This window comes from Chiloscyllium plagiosum, chromosome 6 (assembly GCF_004010195.1).
Source record: "Chiloscyllium plagiosum isolate BGI_BamShark_2017 chromosome 6, ASM401019v2, whole genome shotgun sequence".
Lineage (NCBI taxonomy): Eukaryota > Metazoa > Chordata > Chondrichthyes > Orectolobiformes > Hemiscylliidae > Chiloscyllium > Chiloscyllium plagiosum.
The window spans coordinates 45,195,571-45,217,940 of record NC_057715.1 but is presented as its reverse complement, the minus strand read 5'-3'; the positions used below and the strand labels follow the sequence as shown (position 1 = coordinate 45,217,940).

The 22,370-nt window shown below is 40.5% G+C and overlaps 1 protein-coding gene across 3 annotated transcripts in view; it reads left to right on the top strand.

Moving 5' to 3' along the window:
• The window catches only part of bcl9 (BCL9 transcription coactivator), a 175,372-nt gene that overhangs the window by 108,724 nt on the left and 44,278 nt on the right, over positions 1-22,370 (top strand). The window lies entirely within an intron of this gene.

The following is a 22,370-nucleotide window of genomic DNA, read 5'->3' as shown; positions in this document are numbered from 1 at the left end:
CAGAGCAGACTTGATAGGTCGAATGACCTCATTTCTGCTCCTATGTCTATATGGTGTCAGAACTCGCCACATGTAAATAAAGAGTGAATTGGTGATGGGTTACCAGCTTCTGTGGAGTTATTTCAGTGGAAATGAGAAGTACACACCCCCCTGAAGAAATTTGTTCTTTGTATCATCTTTGTGTTGGGGTAAACATTTTTGGCAATCATGCTATTGTTTGGGAAGACTGACTTATTTGATCCTACCATCGGAGACTGGGCCCAGTATGTGGAAAGAACGCTTTTTTTCCCAGGCGAATGACAATGGAGCAGATGAAAAGCAACAAGTAATTCCCTGACAGCTTGTGATCTTGCAACGTTTTCTGTTATTAGAAGCCTAACTTTACCTGAGGTACAAGATGCTAAAATCTTTAAAGAGTTGACATATTTAGTTAAGGGACATTAAAACCCAAACTTCCTTTAATTCTGAGGCAGTACCAGTGCTGCTATTTCGGTGATCGCAGAACCAACCTTTAGCAAAATTCTCTTGTGTCTCCAGCTCTTATGTTTGCACTTGGCTAAGCTAGAAACTGTACCAGGGAACCTTGACAGATTAAGGGTGCAACATTGGTTCCATTCTCTTATGAGAAGCAGCTGGTTCAGTTACCACTGCAGTAAAAGGCTTGGGCCCAAGCTTGATGAGGTGAAATTAGTTGAGAAAGATTCACTTAGATTGGCTCAATATTTTTGATTAGAAAATGGCTGCCTGGGTGAAGTACTAATTAAATACCCAGAAGGTTTCCAGGACTTTCGAGGCTAGGCACTATTAAAGGAACCAAAGCCACCTTACATGTTGGCTAGGAAACAATTCCATGACTCTGCAAGGTCCACCCAGTGCCATTTGTCTTATGGGCAAAAGTAGAGAAAGGAATCAGAAGCGCAGGGATCATCAAACTGGTGTGGTTTGCAGAATGGTTAGCAGCAATCATATCGATTATCAATGGGTGCTTTGCCTTTGTGGGGATTTCAAACAAATGGTAAACTGCTTTGCGCAGCTGAATGAATACCCAATCCCTCACATAGAAGATTTTTATGCAAAGCTGGCAGGGGGCTGTCTTCACAAAGCTGGACATGAGCCCTGTGTACTTGCAACTGCAATTTCATTTAGATGAGGATTCCCAGAAGTACGCTACAATAAATACCAATAAAGGTTTGTACCTATATACAAGATCTAAGATACCGTCAGACTGTGCAATTTTTCAGGGGACAATGGTGAACATTTTACAACATCTATCCTTGATCTCCATTTACCCAGATGACGAGCTAATAACAGGGAAGATCAATAAGGAACACTTGGAAAACTTGGACATAGTCCTAAGGTATTTCTCCCGGGGCAACATGTGCCTTAGAAGGGAAATATGTGTGTTCCAGACACCCCAAGTGACTCACTTGGGCTACAGAGTTAACAACACTGGGTTACACTTATTGGAAGATAAACTGAGGGCGATCAAAGGTGTTCTGGCTCCCAGCTTGTACTGGAGCTTTGGTCTTTCCTTGGGCTGGTGAATTATTAGAGAAAGTTCACACATAACCTGGCCTCCATCTTTGCACCCATACATCTGCTATTGAAAAAGAGTCAGCCTTAGAAATGATCTTGTTGCCAAGACGTAACCTTCAGGGAAGTGAAGAAATAGCTATTATCTCAAAGGTATTGGCACACTATGATCCCAAGTGAGAACTGGTATTGATATGTGATGCCTCCCTGTACAGCATCAGTGTAGTATTAGCTTATAAGTGGCCCAATGAAGAGGAACGCCAAAGTGCGTTTGCATCCAGGACTTTGGCTAATGCAGAGCATAAATATGTCCAGATACAGAAGGAAGGTTTGGCGATTATCTTTGAAGTCAGGAGGTTTCCTTAACACCTTTTATGGATGTAAGTTTGTAATAATAGCAGACGTCAAACCATTGGTAGAACCACTTATAGAGGACAAAACAGCATCACCCATAGCTTCAGGCTGAATTCAGCAGTGGGCTCTAATGACTAAGTGCTTATAATTACAAATTGGAGCACCATCCGGGAGGCCAAGTAACAATGTGGATGCATGGAGCTGCCTCCTGCTGACAGATACACCACCAGTGGTACCACCACTGGAAGAGTCTGTTACAGGTTTACATTTCTGGACACACTTCTAGTCACAGCTGATAATATCAGACTTTGGACGATCCTGGAAAACCTGAAAAAGCTGGTGGCGATGGGAGAACTGAGGTGCCTAAATTGGGAGCAGATATTCTCAGGAAAATGCATGACAGAAATATGGAGGTTGTTTAGGGAGCACTTTCTGCGAGTGCTGGATAGGTTTGTCCCACTGAGGCAAGGAAGGAATGGTAGGGTGAAGGAACCTTGGGTGACAAGAGATGTGAAACATCTAGCCAAGAGGAAGAAGGAAGTTTACTTCAGGTTGAGGAGGCCAGGATCAGACATGCCTCTAGAGGGTTAAAAGGTAGCCAGAAAGGAACTGAAGAATGATCTTGGGAGAGATAGAGGGGGGCATGAAAAAGCTTTGGCGGGTAGGATTAAGGAAAATCCCAAGACACTCTAGACTTATGTGAGGAACAAGAGAATGGCCAGAGTGAGGGTAGGGCTGATCTGGGATAGTGGATGGAACTTGTGCCTGGAGTTGGAGAAGGTAGGGGAGGTTCTTAATAAATACTTTGCTTCACTATTCAGTACTGAGGGGGACCTTGATGTTTGTAAGGGCAGCGTGAAACAAATTTTGAAAAACGTAAGGATAGATGAGTCCCCTGGGCCAGATGGGATTTTCCCAGGGTTCATACAGGATGCAAGAGAAGAGATTGCTGCGCCTTTGGTGATGATCTTTGCATTCTCACTGTCCACTGGAGTACTGCCAGATGACTGGAGGATGGCAAGTGTTATTCTCTTGTTCAAGAAAGGGAATACGAATAATCCTGAGAATTACAGACCAATCAGTCTTATGTCATGGTGGGCAAAATTATTGGAGAGGATTCTGTGAGACAGGTTTTATGATTACTTGGAAAACCATAGTTTAATTAGAAAAAGTCAGCATGGCTTTGTGAGGGGCAGGTCATGCCTAACACTCCTTATTGAGATCTATGGGAATATGTTAAAAAATAATTGTTGAGGGTAAAGCAGTGGATATGGTGTACATGGACTTTAGCAAGGCATTTGATAAGGTTCCCCATGGTAGGCTCATTCATAAAGTAAGGAGGCATGGGATACAGGGAAATTTGACTATCTGGATACAGAATTGGCTGGCCCATAAAAGACAGAGTTTGGTAGCAGGTGGAAATTATTCAGCCTGGAGCTCGGTGACGAGTGGGTTCCACAGGGGTCTGTTCTGGGGCCTCTGGTCTTTGTGATTTTTATAAATGACTTAGATGAGGAAGTGGAAGGGTGGGTTAGTAAGTTTACTGATGACACAAAGGTTGGTGGAGTGGTGGATAGTGTGGAGGGATGTTGAAGGTTGCAACAGGACATTGACAGGATGCAGAGCTGGGCTGAGAAGTGGCAGATGGAGTTCAATCTGGGAAATTGTGAAGTGATTCGTTTTGGAAGGTCGAATTTGAATGCAGATTACAGGGTTAAAGATAGGATTCTTGGCAGTGTGAAGGAACAGAGCGATCTTGGGGTCCATGTCCATAGATCCTTCAAAGTTGCCAGCCAAGTCGATAGGGTTGTTAAGAAGGCATATAGTATGTTGGCTTTCATTAGCAGGGAGATTGAGTTTAAGAGCTGGGAGGTTATAATGCAGCTCTATAAAGCTCTGGTTAGACCCCACATGGAATATTGTGTTCAGTTCTGGTTGCCTCATTATAGGAAGGATGTGGAAGCTGTTGAGAAGGTGCAGAGGAGATTTACCAGGATGCTGCCTGGAATGGAGGCCATGTCTAATGAAGAACGGTTGAGTGAGCTAATGCTTTTCTCATTGGTAAAAGTGAGGACTGCAGATGCTGGAGATCAGAGTCGAGAGTGTGGTGCTGGAAAAGCACAGCAGGTCAGGCAGCATCCGAGAAGCAGGAGAATCAACAATTCGGGCAAAAGCCATTCATTAGGAATTTTCCAGCACCACACTCTTGACCGTTCTCATTGGAGCGAAGAAAGATGAGAGGTGACATGATAGTGGTGTACAAGATGATGAGAGGCATGGATTGAATGAATATACAGAGACTTTTCCTAGGGCAGAAATGGCTATCATAAGGGGGCATAATTTTAAGGTGATTGGAGGAAGGCTTAGGGAGATGTCAGCGGTAGGTTCTTTACACAAATATTGGTGGGTGTGTGGTATGCACTGCTAGCGATAGTAGTAGTGTCAGATATGAACTAGGCAAAAGTGAGGACTGCAGTTGCTGGAAATCAGAGTCTAGATTAGAGTGATGCTGGAAAAGCACAGCAGGTCAGGCAGCATCTGAGGAGCAGGAAAATCGATGTTTCGGGTAAAAACCCTTCATCAGGATTCCTGATGAAGAGCTTTCACCCGAAATGTCAATTTTCCTGCTCTTTGGATGCTGCCTGACCTGCTGTGCTTTTCCAGCAACACTCTAATCTAGTGTCAGATATGAAGCTTGGGTAGATGCGATGGTCCTGAACAAACATGTGGACCATAAGAAAGTTGCAAACTCGCGAACCGTGCAGGAGCAAAATGTGCCCAGCTCCTCAACTGCCTTTTTGACTTCACCGAAACTCATGGGCTCTCCCTCTCTGTCAAGTGTTGAGGATATCTTGTAGTCTGAGATGGACTTGGCAGATGTCACTGCCAGGACGCCTTTGCCTGCTCAATTATAGAATCACTACAGTGTGGAAGATGGCTATTCAGCCCATTGAGTCTATACTGACCCTCTGAAGAGCATCCCACCCAGATTCACTCCAACCCTATCCCTGTAACACTGAATTTCCTATGGCTAACCCACATAACCTGCACATCTTTGGACTGTAGGAGGAAACTGGAGCACCTGGAGGAAATCCACGCAGACACAGGGAGAATGTGCAAACTCCACACAGACAGTCGCCCAAAGGTGTAATTGAACCCAGGCCCCTGGCACTGTGAGATAGCAGTGCTAACGACTAAGCCGCCATGATGCCCCAGGAGATGAGGAGAATGAATTCCTTCCAAGATGCTTTGGGTGCAAGAGGCAAGCTACTGTGCACTACACACCACCCATTTTAGAGGCAAAATTGGAGGAAATCTGATCTGATGCTAAAATACCCCAGGACAAGCTACAAAAATAAGAACCAGCCTATGTTCTTTGACTTAGGGAGAGGGATGTATTGATCTTAATGAGGTCAGCCAGGTGTACCTGGTAGTATGAGTTCCCTGACTGGAGCTGCTAATCTGCTCTAATTAGGTAGATTTGGCTAACAGATATAAACAGGAGTGGCAGAGGGACTGAGAGCTGGCTCTGAGATAACAAGATCAGTGATAAGGACTCTCCACATGTAAATAAAGAGTGACTTGGTGAGGGGATACTGGCCTCTTTGGAGATTTCAGCTTCTCCTATATGTTTCAATATTAAGAAGTTGACTGGTAGGGAATTCAATGTTTGAGCATTATGGTTTTCAGGCAAAATGTTAAGCCCAAGTGGATTGCTAAATCTTTTATCTGTTTGAAGAACAGAACATTTAGATCCTCAAAAGTACTTCCCTAATTCTGCTGGCAACACTTTGGCATCAAATGCAGACATTTCTCTGCCGTAGCAGTGCTAAGTCAACAGGCCCTTTTGGAATTATTCTTCCTTGAGAGTTTTGAAGACACAGTTTACACACTTCAATTCTTTAGTTTCATTTGTGGGTTCAAATTATGGCCTACCCAGGGTGAGGTTCTGAAATCTGTCATGGTTCCAAATGGAATTCCCCAAACTGCCATTGCTCTGGGGTTAGGAAGGATGAGCTTGTTCCCCTTCTTTATTCACCCACCCCCTGCATAGGCTGCAATACGTTTAGTTTTAAGAGATCTATTCCCTTGTGGCTATTTGTCTCTTAGACCCAAATTAATTTATGTTACAAAGAAAGAACAAAGAACAAAGAAAATTTACAGCCCAGGAACAGGTCCTTCAGCCCTACAAGCCTGAGCCGATCCAACTGTACTGTCTAAACCTGTCGGTCAATTCTTGATCATCTGTATCCCTCTACTCCCCACCTACTCATGCATTTACCCATTTGCATCTTAAATGAATCTACCGTGCCTGCCTCTACCACCTCTGCTGGCAACACGTTCCAAACGCCCACCACCCTCTGTATGAAGTACTTGCCGCGTGTATCCCCCTTAAACTTTCCACCTCTCACCTTAAAAGCGTGACCTCTCGTTATTGAATCCTTCACCCTGGGAAAAAGCTTGTTTCTATCCACCCTGTCTATACCCTTCAGGATTTTATAATCCTCAATCAGGTCCCCCTCAATATCCTTTTTTCTAGTGAAAATAAACCTAACCTCCTCAACCTTCCTTCATAGTTAGCACCTTCCATACCAGGCAACATCCTCGTAAACCTTCTCTGCACCCTCTCCATAGTGTCCACATCCTTTTGGTAATGTGGCGACCTGAACTGTATACAGTATTCTAAATGCAGCTTAAACAATGTCTTGTACAATGTTAACTTGACTTGCCAGCTCTTAGACTCAAAACCCAATGAAGGTAAGCATACCATATGCCTTCTAGACCACTCTATCCACCTGTGTAGCAACCTTCAGGGTATAATGGACCTGCACTCCCAGATCTCTCTGCCCATCAACTTTTCCCAAGGCTCTTCCGTTCATTGCATAATTCACTCTAGAATTAGTCTGCCTAAATGCATCACCTCACATTTGTCAGGATTGAAATCCATCTGCCACTTTTCCGCCCAACTCTCCAGTCTATCTATATCCTCCTGTATTCTCTGACAGCCCCTTATGCTTTCTGCTACTCCACCAATCTTCGTGTCATCTGCAAACTTGCTGATCATACCAACAGTGCCCTCTTCCAGACCACTTATGTATATTACAAACAATAATGGCCCCAACACTGACGCCTGTGGAACACCACTGGTCACCTTTCTCCATTTCGAGAAACTCCCTTCAACTACTACTGTTTGTCTCCTGTTGCTCAATCAGTTCTTTATCCACCTAGCTAGAACATCCTGCACACCATATGACTTCACTTTCTCCATTAGTCTACCATCGAGATTCAATTTGACCTGGCTTTTTTAAATGAACAGAAATAAAAAAGAGTGTCCATTTTTAACACAGGAAGAATTAGCAACATAGTACCCATGAACAAAAGTTAGAAATAGGAATCAAGTTTAATAAGTTTAAAAGTTTAAGAAAAACAAATACAGATAAATAGACAATCGACAATAGGTGCAGGAGTAGGCCATTCTGCCCATCGAGCCAGCATCACCATTCATGATGATCATGGCTGATCATCCTCAATCAGTATCCTGTTCCTGCCTTATCCCCATAACCCTTGATTCCACTATCCTTAAGAGCTCTATCCAACTCTTTCTTGAAAGTATCCAGAGACTTGGCCTCCACAGCCTTCTGGGGCAGAGCATTCCATACACCCACCACTCTCTGGGTGAAGAAGTTTCTCTTCAACTCTGTTCTAAGTAGCCTACCCCTTATTTTTAAACTTTGTCCTCTGGTTCGGGACTCACCCACAAACGGAAAGATCAGTGAGTAATTCAGTCTTTGAATTACTACAAAGACCATAATTGTTACTGCCATTACTGTGGAGATTCCTGGTGGTGTTGACATTGGTTGATAAACAGTTGGCTTAACAATCCTAAGTTTTAGAGAGTGTTTGAAATTCTTTAATTCAATTTCTTTTGACTATGATTAAGTTTCATCATTCAGGGTGAGAGAAGGTCCTTTGTTGCCCTCGTTCCTTCATTACTGGTTTCCAGAAGTCAGAGTAGGAGGAAGTCTTTACCTGGTAACCAAGGGTAACAAGGAAATAGATCTTTGACTATGAATTTCTAGCATCCAACCCTTCTCATCCATTCCAGTAGGATTAACCTGTCTCCTAATGTGTTCTTGTCTATGTCAACATATTGAAAAGAGATTGAAGAGAGTTGGGGGCAGTTAGTAGGCTACAGGGAGAGGGCTAAACATACTGAAGCTCATAACAAAGTAAATTGCTTTAGTATTTCAGAATGACGCCATATCCACAAGTGCTGGCGAAACGACAACATCCAAAATGGGAGGAGGGATTTTTTTGGGTGGACGCTGTTGATTGCTAGAAGTTTTGGCTGACAGAAGGGATTTCTTATTAACATTTGTCTGGGATGAATGTTTATCATTAGAAATAGGGGAATGTTGTGATACATCTCACTATCACCATACCACAATTGCTTTAACAGATGTACTGACAATATCATCACTGTATCATATTGTGTGTCCTATATGCTGTTTGATTCCTCCCTGCAATGTTAATGCAAACATAGAGGAAAAGCAGAATGAAACCATTCAGCTCCTTTAATCTACTCCACTATTTAATAAAATCATGGCTAATCTGATTGTAATCTCAAATCCACCCTCCCCCTACCTCTGACAACCTTGCATTGCCTTTCTTAACAATAATATTCAAATCAGCCTTAAAAATATTTAAGGACTTTACTTCCGCCACCTTTTCAGGGAGACAGTTCCAAAGGCTGATGGCTTTGTGAGAAAAATTTCACCTAATGACTGTTTAAATTTCTTACTTTTAAACAATGATCCCACCAGCGGACATATCCTCTCCACATCTACCCTGTCAAATGCCCTCAGGATTTTATATGTTTCAATCAAGTCACCTCTTGGTCATCTAAGCTCCAGCAGATAAACCCTGGCCTGTCCAATCTTTCCTCAATACACAAACATCCATTCCAGGCATTAGTTTGGTATCATAAAATCATAGAATCCCTACAGTCTGGAAACAAGCCATTTGGCCCACCAAGTCCACAACCGACCCTCCAAAGAGTAACACACCCAGACCCATTCCCCTACTCTATTACTCTATATTTACCCCTATTAATGCACCTAACCAACACATCCCTGAACACTATGGGCAATCTAGCAATGCCAGTTCACCTAACCTTATCTAAACTGCTTTCAAAGCACGTACATCCTTCCTTAAATAAAATGACCAATACCATGCACAATACCTCAGATGTAGTATCATAAGTGCATTGTATAGCTGAAGCATAACCTTCCTAGTTTTGTATTCAATTCCCCTTGCAATAAATGATAACATTCTATTTGTTTCCCTAATTACTTGCTGTACCTTTTTGTTATTCATGCACTTGGACACTCAGATCCCTTTGCTTCTCAAAGATGTTTGATTTCTCCCTGCAATTTAAAACTCCACCTGCAAATGAATTAGAGTCATACAGCCAACCAACACAGAAATAGACGCTTTGGTCCAACCATAATCCCAAATTTATCTAGTCTATCTGCCTGCTTCTGTCCTGTAATCCCTCCAAACCTTTCCTATTCATCTACTTATCCAAATGTCTATTAAACATTGTAATTGTGCCCACATCCACCACTTCCTCAGGTTCATTCCACACGCAAACCATCCTCTGTGTAAAACATTTGCCTCTAACATCCTTTTTAAATCTATCTCCTCTCACCTTAAAAATGTGTCTTAAAATTCCCCCATCCTAGGGAAAAGCTACCTGCCGTTAACTATATTTATACCGCTCATAAGGTCGCCTCTCAACCTCCTTTCCTACAGCGACAAAAGTCCCAATCTATCCAGTTTTTCCTTGTAACTCAAACCTTCCATATGCAGTAAAATCCTGGTAGATCTTTTCTGAACTCTGTCCAGCTTAATAATATCTTTCCTATAACTGGGTGACCAGAACTGGACATGGTATTCCAGAAGAGTCCTCACCAATGTCCTGTACATTATAACATGACTTCCCAACCATAAGCTCAAAGGACTGAGCAATGAAGTCAAATGTGCTAAACGCCTTTTCAACCACCTTACCCATATATGACACAAAATCAAAAACTTATGTACCTGAACCCCTAGGTTCCTCTATACCACCATACCACCCAAGGTCCTACCATAAATTTTTTAAGTCCTAACCCCGTTTGTTGTACCAAAATGGAATACCTCACATTTATCCAGATTGAACTCAATCTGCCATTTTAGAACATAGAACATTACAGCACAGTACAGGCCTTTCGGCCTTCAATGTTATGCCGACCTGTGGAACCAATCTGAAGCCTATCGATCTTACACTATTCCATTTTCATCCATGTATTTATCCAATGACTATTTAAATGCCCTTAAAGTTAGCAAGTCTACTACTGTTGCAGACAGTGGGTTCCATGCCTCTACTACTTTCTGAGGAAAGAAACTATCTCTGACACCTGAACTTTATCTATTACCCCTCAATTTAAAGCTATGTCCCCTCAGGCTAGCCATTACCATCCGAGGAAAAAGGCTCTCACTGTCCACCCTACCTAATCTTCTGAGCATCTTATATGTCTTAATTAAGTCACCTCTCAAACTTCTTCTATCTAATGAAAACAGCCTCAAGTCCCTTAGCCTTTCTTCATAAGACCATCCCTCCATACCAGGCCATATCCTAATAAATCGCCTCTGAACCCTTTCCAAAGCTTCCACACCCTTGCTATAACACAGTGACTAGAACTGTATGCAATACCCCAAGTGTGGCTGCACCAGAGTTTTGTACAGCTGCAACATGAGCCCATGGGCCAAAACTCAATCCCTCGACCAATAAACGCTAACATACCATATGCCTTCTTAACAACCCTGTCAGCCTGGATGGCAACTTTCAGAGATCTATGTACATGGACACCGAGATCTCTCAGTTCATTTACATTGCTAAGAACTTACCGTTAGCCCTGCACTCTTTATTTCTGTTGCTCCTTCCAAAGTGAATCACATTACACTTTACCACATTAAACTCCATTTGCCACCTCTCAGCCCAGCTCTGCAGCTTATCTATGTCTCTCTGTAGCCTGCAACATCCTTTGGCACTGTCCAAAACTTCACCAACCTTGGTGTCATTCACAAATTTACTAACCCATCCTTCTACGCCCTCATCCAGGTCATTTATAAAAATGACAAACAGCAGTGGACCCAAAACAGATTCTTGTGGTACACCACTAATAACTAAACTCCAGGATGACATTTCCCATTAGCCACCACCTTCTATCTTCTTTCATTTAGCCAATTTCTGATCCAAACCGCTAAACCATCCTCAATCCCATGTCTTCAATAGCCTACCGTGCGGAACCTTATCAAATGCTTTACTGTATTCCATATACACCACATCAACCGCTTTACCCTTATCCACCTGTTTGGTCACCATTTCAAAGAACTCAATAATTGTGAGGCAGGACCTATCCTTCACAAAACCATGTTGACTATTCCTAATCAACTTATTCCTCTCTAGATGATTATAAATCCTCTCTCTTTTAACCTCTTCCAACACTTTACCCACAACCAAGGCTCACTGCTCCATAATTACCAGGATTGTCTTTACTCCACTTCTTGAACAAGGGGACAACATTTGCTGTCCCGCAGTCTTCTGGCACTATTCCTCTAGATAATGACGATATAAAGATCATAGCCATAGGCATTGCAATCTCCTCCTTGGCTTCCCAGAGAATCCTAGAATAAATTCCATCTGGCCCAGGGGACTTATATATTTTCACACTTCCCAGAATTGCTAACATGTCAATCCCATCTAGTCTAGTAGCCTGTATCTCAGTATCCTCTTTGACAACATTATCTTTTTCCAGTGTGAATACCAACAAAAAATATTCATTTAGCACTTCTCCTATTTCCTTGGACTCCACGCACAACTTCCCACTACTGTCCTTGATTGGCCCTAATCTTTCTCAAGTCATTCTTTTATTCCTGATATACCTATAAAAAGCTTTAGGTTTTTCCTTGATTCTCTCTGCCAGTGATTTCTCATGTCCCCTCCTGGCTCTTCTAAGCTCTCTCTTTAGGTATTTCCTGGCTAACGTCTAACTCTCAAGCACCTAAGTGAGCCTTCACATCTCATCCTAACATAAACTTTCTTCTTCCTCTTGATAAGAGATTCAACTTCTTTAGTAAACCACAGCTCCCTCACTCAACCACTTCCTCCCTGCCTGACAGGTGCATACTTATCAAGGACATGCAGTAGCTGTTCTTTGAATAAACTCCACGTTTCAATTGTGCCTATCCCCTGCAGTTTCTTTCCCCTTGGTATGTATCCTAAATCTTGCCTAATCGCATCATAATTGCCTTTCTCCCAGCTGTAGCTCTTGTCCTCTGGTGTATACCTATCCCTTTCTATTGCTAAAGTAAACAAAACTGAATTGTGGTCACTATCACCAAAGTGCTCACCTACCTCCAAATCTAACACCTGGCCGGATTCATTACCCAGAACCAAATTCATTGTGGCCTCCCCTCGTGTTGGTGTATCTACATACTGTGTCAAGAAACTCTCTTGCACACATTGGACAAATTTTTCAGCCCATTGACCCATTTGATCAAGATCCTTTTGTAATTTTAGAAAATGTTCTACACAATGCCACCAATTTTGGTGTCATCTGCAAACTTACTAACCTTACTTTCTATGTTCTCATCCATTCATCAATATAAATGACAAGCAAAAGAGAACCCAGAACCGATCCCTGTAGAACAATGCTGGTGGCATGCCTCCAGTCCAAAAAGCATCCCTCCACCACCATTCTCTGTTTTTTGCCATTATGTATCCAATTGACAAACCCACCCTGAATCCCATGTGAGCTAACTTTATTAATCTGTCTATGTGAGGAACTTGTCGAAGGCTTTACTAAAGTCCAAATGCGCAACGTCTACTGCTCTGCTGTCATCAGTTTTTTTTGTTAACTTGCTCAAAACATTCAATCATTCGTGAGACATGTTTTTTTTCTTGCACAAACCCATGCTTACTATCCCTTATGTATTTGCCTCTCTAAATGTCAATAAATCCTATCTTTTTAAATCACCGCCAACAATTTACCCACAACTGAAATCAGACCACAGGTCTGTAGTTCCCTAGTTTCTCCTTACAACCCTTCTGAAGCAAGGCAGTTTGCACATTCTTCCTGTGTGTGTGGATTTCCTCCAGGTGTCCCGGTTTCCTCCCACAGTCCAAAGCTGTGCAAGTTAGGTGAATTGGCCATGCTAAATTGCTCATAGTGTTCAGGAGTGTGTAGGTTAGGTGCATTAGTCAGGGGAAATGTAGAGTAATAGAGTAAGGGACTGGGTCTGAGTGGGATACTCTTCAGAGGGTCAGTGTGGACTTGCTGGACCAAATTGCCTGTTTGCACACTGTAGGGATTCAATTATTCCACGTTTAGTCACCCTCAAGTCATCAGGCAACTCATCTGTTTTTATAGATGATGCAAATATTTCGGCAAGGGATCTTGAAATTTTCTCCCTGTTTACTTCCCACTATGCTTTAGAATACATTAGATCAGGTCCTGGAGACTTATATTCTCAAAGACCCAGAATACTACTTCTGTATTGTAAACTGTTTTTAAAAGTTCAACATCTATTTCCCTGTGTTCTTAGCCACCATTTCTTTCTCCACAGTAAAAACTGAAACAAAATATTTATTTAGTAACTTTGCCATCTCCTGGGTTCAACACAAAGACGACCTCCTCAATCTTTAAAGGGCCCTACCCTATCTCTAGTTACCCTCTTGCTCTTAATATATTTGTAGAATCTCTTTAGATTATCCTTAACATTATCTGCCAATTTTATCTCATATACCCCCTTTGCCTTCCTGAGTTCTTTCTTAAGAATGCCTCTACACTCCGTATATTGATTAAGTGATTCAATTGAACCAAGTTGTCTGTATCTAAATAGGATGCTCTTTTATTTGTGACTAGAACCTCCATATCTTTATTCATCCATTGTTCCTAATTTTACCAATTTTACCCATCACTCTAACAGGAACACAATGCCTCTGAACTAATTTCCCTCATGGACTCTGAACCCCTGGGCTCAAAGGGTTATTATTCCTCCATTTCATATGTTCCTATGTCTCAGGCTGAAAATGCCATCCAGCAGTTTTCCTGCTATTGGAGAAATGGCATGCAATTCAATAGATGTGGCCTGCCTTATTTAGCATTTATCTGACCACTCAGCTTCCAGCATAGGAGGCAGGAAAAATCCAGCCTTGAAATTGAGAGTTGAGCGACAAAGAACAAGGTTCAGCTATGCTCAGTTTAGAGATTTATGATTTAATTCTTGATCTATGCAGGATTTGTGTTTAATTCGGAATCTAGGGGGAAAAAAATTGGAATTCAAGGAATATGAATTAGGGAAAAATAGCAAAACTTTTGACCTCACACAAAGTGGGAGCTGAAAGTTCTGCTCAGGATAATGAGAGATGTATTTCTGGCCATTGACATGTCATATTTTTTGTATTGTAGGCTGTGCATTTTGGATTGCGCAAGATTGACTAATAATAAGAAAGGTTTAGAGGGAGAAGGGCCAAATGCTGGCAAATGGACTAGATTTATTTAGGACCACCGGTCAGCATGGGTGAGTTGGACTGAAGGGTTTGTTTTTGTGCCGTATATCTCTATGACTCTATTACTAAGGTTAGACCAAGTGTAATCAGGGAAGAAGTAGTGGAATATAAAGTGTTGTGAACAGAGCAAGAATGGATTACTAATATTTAAGACTGATCGTCAGAGTTTTAATATCCGGGATGTCCATGGACTAAAGTAACTTTTAAGAAGAACCTGAAATGGCTGTTTTGGGCACATGACCACAGTTTGAGGCAACTTTTGTGAAATCAGTGAAAGGTAGGGGAAGTGGTGGCTATGTGATATTGTCACTGCGCTAGTAATCCAGAGGCCTAGAATAATGTTCTCGTGACAAGAGTTTGAATCCTACCATGATAGACAGTGAAATTTTAATTCAATAAAAATCTGAAATTATAAAGCTAGCCTAATGATGTTTGTGGATTGTCATAAAAACCCAACAGGTTCACTAATATCCTTTTAGGGAAGGAAATCTGCTGTCCTAACCTGGTCTAGCCAACCTATGAGTCCAGACCTACAGATTGTGGTTGACTCTTAACTTCCCTCTGGGCAATTAGGGATGGCAGTGAATGCTGGTCTAGCCAGTGATGCCAACATTACTTCAATGTACTGAACCCAAATATCTTTTAACCATACAGTGTTGAAATAGCAGTCAGTTAAGGGGCCAACATTGCTTCATAAACCAATCATGTCAGAACTCCTAGCTGTGGCCTACAAAGAAAAAGCCCTGTAAAAACTATTCAACTACCTGCATTTATGGTCCCTGTAAGTAATCAAGTGTCTTTTGTCAAAACAGCAAAGTAGAAATTACATTTCAGTAATATCCCACAGACAACCTTTAAAGAGATTTTTTTAAAGAGATAAGACTTTGCAACTCCTGTTTTGCTATCTCGATAATCAAGCACCCCCATGAAGAAATTCCAGGTTTCTAATTCCAGCTTTAGACTTTTGGAGTCTTAAAGCATCAACATTATCTTGTACTTAAATTGTTGCTAATTAATAATCATTATCCTTTTTGATTTGTTCTCTCTCTGTATATGTGTGAGCATGCCTGTTTTATGAAGTACCCCAACCCTCCTTTGTCTAACAGTGTGTGAAATAAACTGTACTTCTTGATTCATTTCACAACAGTGTTGTTATGTTCCTTTCTGTTATGGATCAAAGTATATTAAGGATATAGCCTTGACACTAACTTTTTCTTATTTTAAATGTAAATGTGAGGTGTTGCATTCTTGATGCAATTTGATTGGTCCAGCTACTTGACTTTAAGTAAAACACACTTTATTTTTACACTACAGTTGAAATACAGACAAAATAAAAATAAAGGAATTGGCTTAACTGTAACTATCAAAATACCTACAAAATAATATATATTACCTGCTTCTAATTAACTGTTCCCATATAGGAACATCCCATACACAAATCCTTAGCAAAGGCAAATTCAGTAAAATAGATAGTCTCACATGCAAATTTAGCAGCAGGAAGAGAACCCCAGCTTTTAACAGAGAGAGGAATAAGAGCTTCCATATCCAGCTTCAAGATACCTGTAACTTCTGAAGGCTAAAACTGAAATATTGTTTCTATGGAAGCTTGACCCCATCAATCAGGCTGTTTCTATTGTTCTAACTTTTTAAAAAAAAACCCTAGGCCTCATAAGCTACTTGCTTTATTAGCTTAGAGCAGACCATTCACCACCTCTAATTTAAACTTTCTTGCTTGGCACCTCCATTTCAATCTTTCTTCTTAAAATAATACAGGATAAAATATACCTCGTAAAGCCATGTGGCTGGCACGCTGCATCACAGTACCATGGAGCCAGGTTTAATTCCACCCAAAGGTTACTGTGTGGAGTTTGCACACTCTCCCCTTGTCTGTTTGGGTTTCCACAAGGTGCTCAAATTTCCTTCCACAATGCAAAGATGTACAGGTTAGGTGGATTGGTCATGCTAAATTGCCCATAGTGTCCAGGGATATGAAGGTTAGGTGGATTAGTCATAGGAAATGTGGAATTACAGGGATAGGGTAGAGGCTTTGTCTGGGTGGGATGCTCTTCAGAGGGTCAGTGTGGACTTGATGGTCCAACTGGTCTGCTTCCACATTGTAGGGATTCCCTGATTCTAACGTCACACCTCCCCCCCCCCCCAATAAAAACACAAATAAAGTGTGTTTTACTTAAAGTCAAGTAGCTGGACCAATCAAATTGCATCAAGAATGCAACACCTTTCATTTACATTTAAAATAAGAAAAAGTTAGTGTCAAGGCTATATACTTAATATACAAAGATGGCTTGATTTTTAAAAAAATCTTTAGCCTTACACTCTAAATACTCTGCAATACATATACATTACATTGACTCTAAGCATACAAACATTCACCACTATCGTCCATTCCAGTCTATTTTTTCCTGCCACTGAATGCCTCTGTACTCCTTCATGAAAATTGTGACAACGCGTCTGCAATTACATTTTGTCATGCTGAATGATTGGCTGCAACAATAAGCTCCATCTAAAGAGCATGGAATTCTAAGCCTTAAATTTCTCTAAAAACTTGTTTTAGACATATTGCTGACAATATAAAAGTTGAAATGTTGCCAGAGCTATTCTCTCTTCTGCTTTTCTGCTCTTTGCAATTGTAATTCAAACTGTTTCATTTCCTTTTCATATCATGCTGCTTCATTTGCAATTGAATTTTAGCCATTTCCAAAGATTCTCAAGGTATTTCTGGCAGTCGGAACTGTCAAGTTATTGCTGCAATTATCTCCCCTGTTTGCACAAAGACAACCTCAACACCAGCTTGTCTGCCATTTCCAAAAGCTTTGCCTTGCTCACTTTCTGTAAAACTCTTAAAGTAAGCTCTTCCAGGCCCAGAAAACTCTTAGTGACTGAGTGAGCTATTACTACACAAGACACACCCTTGTTAAACTGCCAATTTCAACACCCAAGGAGAGAACACCAACGCTCACCACTCACTGCCTTGGAGTCCAATCATCCTAAACCCAACCTGGAATTACAGAGTTTGATCCTGACAAGAGCCCTCAATGTCTTATGGACCAGACCAAACCCCCTCAAAATACATTAAGAAGATAGCGTAGACCCTAACTTTTTCTAAGGCACTACATTCCAGATGCAATTCAATTGGTCAAACTCCTCAACTTTAAGCAAGACTTTATTTTTACACTATAGTTATATAACATCCCATAAAAACCCTTGGCAAAGGCAAATTCAGTAACATAGATTGTCTCACATGCAAAACTAGCAACATGAAGAGCACCCCAGCTTTCAGCAGTAACAAAGAAAGAAATAAGAGATCCACCATTTCAAGACCCCAGCAATTGTTGAAAGCTAAAACTAAATATCTTGGTTCTGTGGGAGCTTGACCCACACATTCAGGTTGCTTCTATTGTTCCCAATTTAAAAAAACAAAAAGGACTCACAAGCTGCTTACTTTATTGGCTTTAAATGGACCATTCACCATCTCCATTTCAACCTATCTTCATAACAATAACCAGGACAATTCATCTTTTAAAGCGATGCATTACAAAGTTAAGCCAACACACAGAAACAGTAGGGAAATATGCTACCATTTTTTAAAAAAAGGAACAATTAAAGCACAATCTCTTTCCAGGCAGTTGATGAGAACAGGGAGAGAGATTCACTGCAAAACAGTGAATCTGACACAAGGAAGCATTAAAAATCTGCAACCTATTGAACTCACACGTATGCAATATGTCGCACATTTGGAGATGAGAGGCATGCCTGCCAGTTAACCAGTTAAGGAAAACAATAGAATTACATTCCAGAACATGCCATGAATTAGATTTCAACAACTGTGTCAGAGCAGCAGGGTGCGATGCAAGAGCTATGAAGCTCTTCCTTTCCCTACGTATCTCTCTCATCAAAGGTCAATGCCCAATTAGTAAAAAGTAACTTGGAACAATCACCAGTCACTGAGAACTCAACATCAGCAAACTTTTTTTCTGCTGAAGGAACAAAACAACAGCAAAACAGTTGGAAGTCAAATACTCAAAAAGCATTAAATTGCAACTGTCTTTATCCTCCTAGGGTACAGACATCTTTCCCACCTTCTTTTAAGGTGTGTGTCTGTGTGTATAAACAGACGACCACACCTTTGTTAGATAAACTCAAAGGATCTGACAACATCAGCGAGGGGAAAGCAGTTAACATCTCAGAGCTGTGCAATCTCTTACCGTTTAGATAATGTACATCTTTTAAAAGTTATTTTTGACAAAATGAACAAGTTCACATTTTCCCACATCATATTCCATTTGTCAGATCTTTGCCCACCTACTTAACTTATGTTAAGGGTCTCTGGTTGCTGTATATCTCTATGACTATGACTCACTATGTTACCTGTTCTCTTAAATATGTATAGACTATTTTAAAAATCTGTTTTGAGGTAACATTTTTTCAGTCTCTCATTGCACCTCCCTTTTCATGCTTTAGTCAATCCTTGCTTTTCATTTATATTCTATCAAGTCTTCTGACCTGTCACCTATCTTTCTGGTGAAATGTTTTCTCTTTATGTTTGAAAATATTGTCTTTTTTTTATAGTTAGATATGGGTGGTCCATCCTCCTTTTGGAATTTTTAATTCCTGTTGGCATGTATCTATTCTATGTATGCTAAGCTATCTGCTTGAATGTCTGCAACTACATCGCTACTAACCTTGTGATGAAGGTTTATGATAAATTAATATTATTTGGGAATTTGGAAACATAAGTAAAGGTAGATGTGTTTTTGATTTTAGTTCTGTGAAGATAATTTACTACTTTTAACAAAGGTCAAAGTCATTTATGAACAGTGAGTTCAAACGTCATTTGCAAGAAAGCATTTGACTTAAGGTAAATGACTAGATGAGCTACCTGAAGAATTAATTGATGAAATATTTACGAAGTTATGACTACAGAAAGAATCGCCAGAGGCAGCAATCTGGTTTTGGCTGAATAGTGAACAGTTTCATACCAGCAGAAAAACAGTTTAATTTGTGACTGTCAAGGCTTTCAGAGCTGGAAGGGACTCTTAAAAGTGTTTTAGTGGTTTGATAGACAAGGCTTTTCTTAATTTTCAGTAGGCAGGATCTATTTATTTCAGGAAGAGAAAGTAAAGTAGAGAATCACATCTGATGAAGTCATAGAAAGTCACTAATAGGAAATACTTGCAAACTCATTAGTTAAATAAAATTAAATTAATGAGTTAAGGTATGAAAGTGTTTCTGAAAGATATTGCTGAGAAAAAGGATGAACTCTTTTGCTGTTTATGTTCAGACTTTTCAAAACCGTCTTATTTTATATTTTCTTCATTATTCTTTTGTTTAGTAAATCTGTGAAGTTCTGCCATAGAACATTGGGAACCTTGTCTGGGTTTGTTCAATGACTGACCACCACAGTCATCAACTGAAAAAGAAACTTATGGTCTATCAAGCCATGTTTCATTCTGAGATCTAACTCATTCAGTACTAACATCAACTAGGATCATGAAAACTTATCCTTTAACCTAATTTGCCACTTTGCCTTAGCTAGCTCTGCTTTCATGTATTCATATTTGCCCTTATCAAATTTTTAAATATTAGTTTTGTACTAACCTTTCTCTCCATCAGACTAAATGCAGAATTCAAACAATTATGATCCACCACTCCCACAAGTGACTTCTTCCCTTTATCTCATCTCACTGCTCCTATCCTTGTACATTCTTGTTTTTTGAAATTAGGTCATCCCTCTCTATTAACATAGAAACATAGAAAAAAAAAGTAGCTGGAGTAGGCCATTCAGTCCATTGAGCCAGGTTCGCCATTCACTATGATCATGACTGATCATCTGATTGAGGTCCTGTTTCACCCCGTACCCTTTGATCCCTTTAACCCTAAGAACTATAATTAACTTCTTGAAAACATTCAATGTTTTGCCTTAACTGCTTTCTATGGTCGTGAATTTCCCATTCTAAGAAATTTCTCCTCTCAGTCCTAAATGCCTGCCTATATCCTGAGACTGTCACCTTTAGTTCTGGACTTCATGGTCATAAGAAATATAATTTCTGCATTTATCTTGTCTATTGCTGTTAGGGTTTTATAGGTTTCTATGAAATTACCCCTTCATTCTTCTGAACTCCAGTGAATAGAGTCCTAACCGATCTAACCTCTCTTCAGTCTTGTCATTCCAGAAAACAGTCTGATAAACCTCTGTTGCACTTTTACCATAGCTAGAACACTCTTCATCAAGTAAGGAGACCAAAATTGCAAACAATCCTTCTAAATGTTCTCGCCAAGATCCTGTACAATTGCAGCAAGATATCTCTGCTCCTGTCCTTGAATCCTCTTAATACAAAAGCCAGCATACTATTTACCTTATTCACCCCCTGCTGTACCTGCCTGGCTACTTTCAGTGACTGATATATAAGGACACCCAGGTTTCATTGCACCTCACTCTTCCTAATCCATCACTATTCAGATAATAATCTGCCTTCCTCTTTTGTCACTCTATGACTTTCTATTTGTCCAGATTATACTTCATGTTCCATTGTGCTAATACCATCATTAATTAACAAAGACAGCCATTCATTTTTTCCCAGCTTCGTAAATGTCTTGTTCTCTTAAATATTTGATGAGGTAAAACTGCAGAAAGCTGCAACATAAAGGGACATGGGAGTAAGTATGCACAAAACTAGCAGCTAGGTGCAGCAGATAATCAGGTTGAGTCATTGGAACTGGCTTTTCATACTGACTATGCAGCACATCTTTCTAGTTTTACCTATGTCATTGGTGTATACATGGAGCATGACAGCAGGATGTCACTCCTCCGACTCTAAGTTCTTCTCTATTCCTGAGCAAATGTCCTAAACCTTGTCACGGGGCAGACAACCCATATGTCTGAATTCTATGTTGCTAATAGAGCCTCAAACCTTTTGAATTGCAAAGTCTAAGACCCCTGTACTGCTGCTCTGGGTTGCCTTACCTGCCTCACGTGCAATTGTATTCTACTATCCTGGACCACTGATCAAAGCAGAAGACCGTATTCTAGTAAATGTGACTACCTCTTGTTACAAAGTATACAGATAAATTTCCTCTTCCCTAATGTATTGCAATTCTGCAAATTGGCCTCCAGCTCAATGAATCTAAGTCAAAAGCCGTCAAATTGCAATATTTACTACAGACTTTTCTGATGAAGGGCTTATGCCCAAAACATCAATTCTTCTGCTCCTTGGATGCTGCCTGACCTGCTGTGCTTTTCCAGCACCACACTCTCGACTCTGATCTCCAGCATCTGCAATCCTCACTTTCTCCTACAGACTTTTTGCCTTAGATCACATTATCATCCTGTAGCTCCCAGTTGGTGCAATCCTGAGGTGTTACATTGAGATGTCTCTGTTGATATGCTCCAGGTTATCGCAGTTCCAGGTCGAAAAAACACTGTTGAAGAAATATCTTTAATTAACTCGTTTCATATGCTCTTTAGTGGAGATCGTGCATATTCCTTTTTAAGCCAAGCTGAAATTTAGAATATAGACACTAAATTACTGTTAAATGGGAAAAACAAAAAAATTAAGGTTCTAGAATGAAATTTAAGATTCCACATACCAACACAAATATCCTCAAGCAAGGTCCATTGAGTGTATATGTTGCATGCCAATGATCTGCTATAGTGTCTAAGTGCTATCCCTACGCTATTCTAATTCATTTGATTATGTTACCTGATTTTTGTGCTTTGCTATGCTCAGGACTCTTTCCTATGACTGCTATCTATTGATAACAAACTATATTTATTTGACATCTGGTCACCTTGGTATAGGAAAGGTGTTGTTAAACTTGAAAGGGTTCAGAAAGGATTTACAAGGATGTT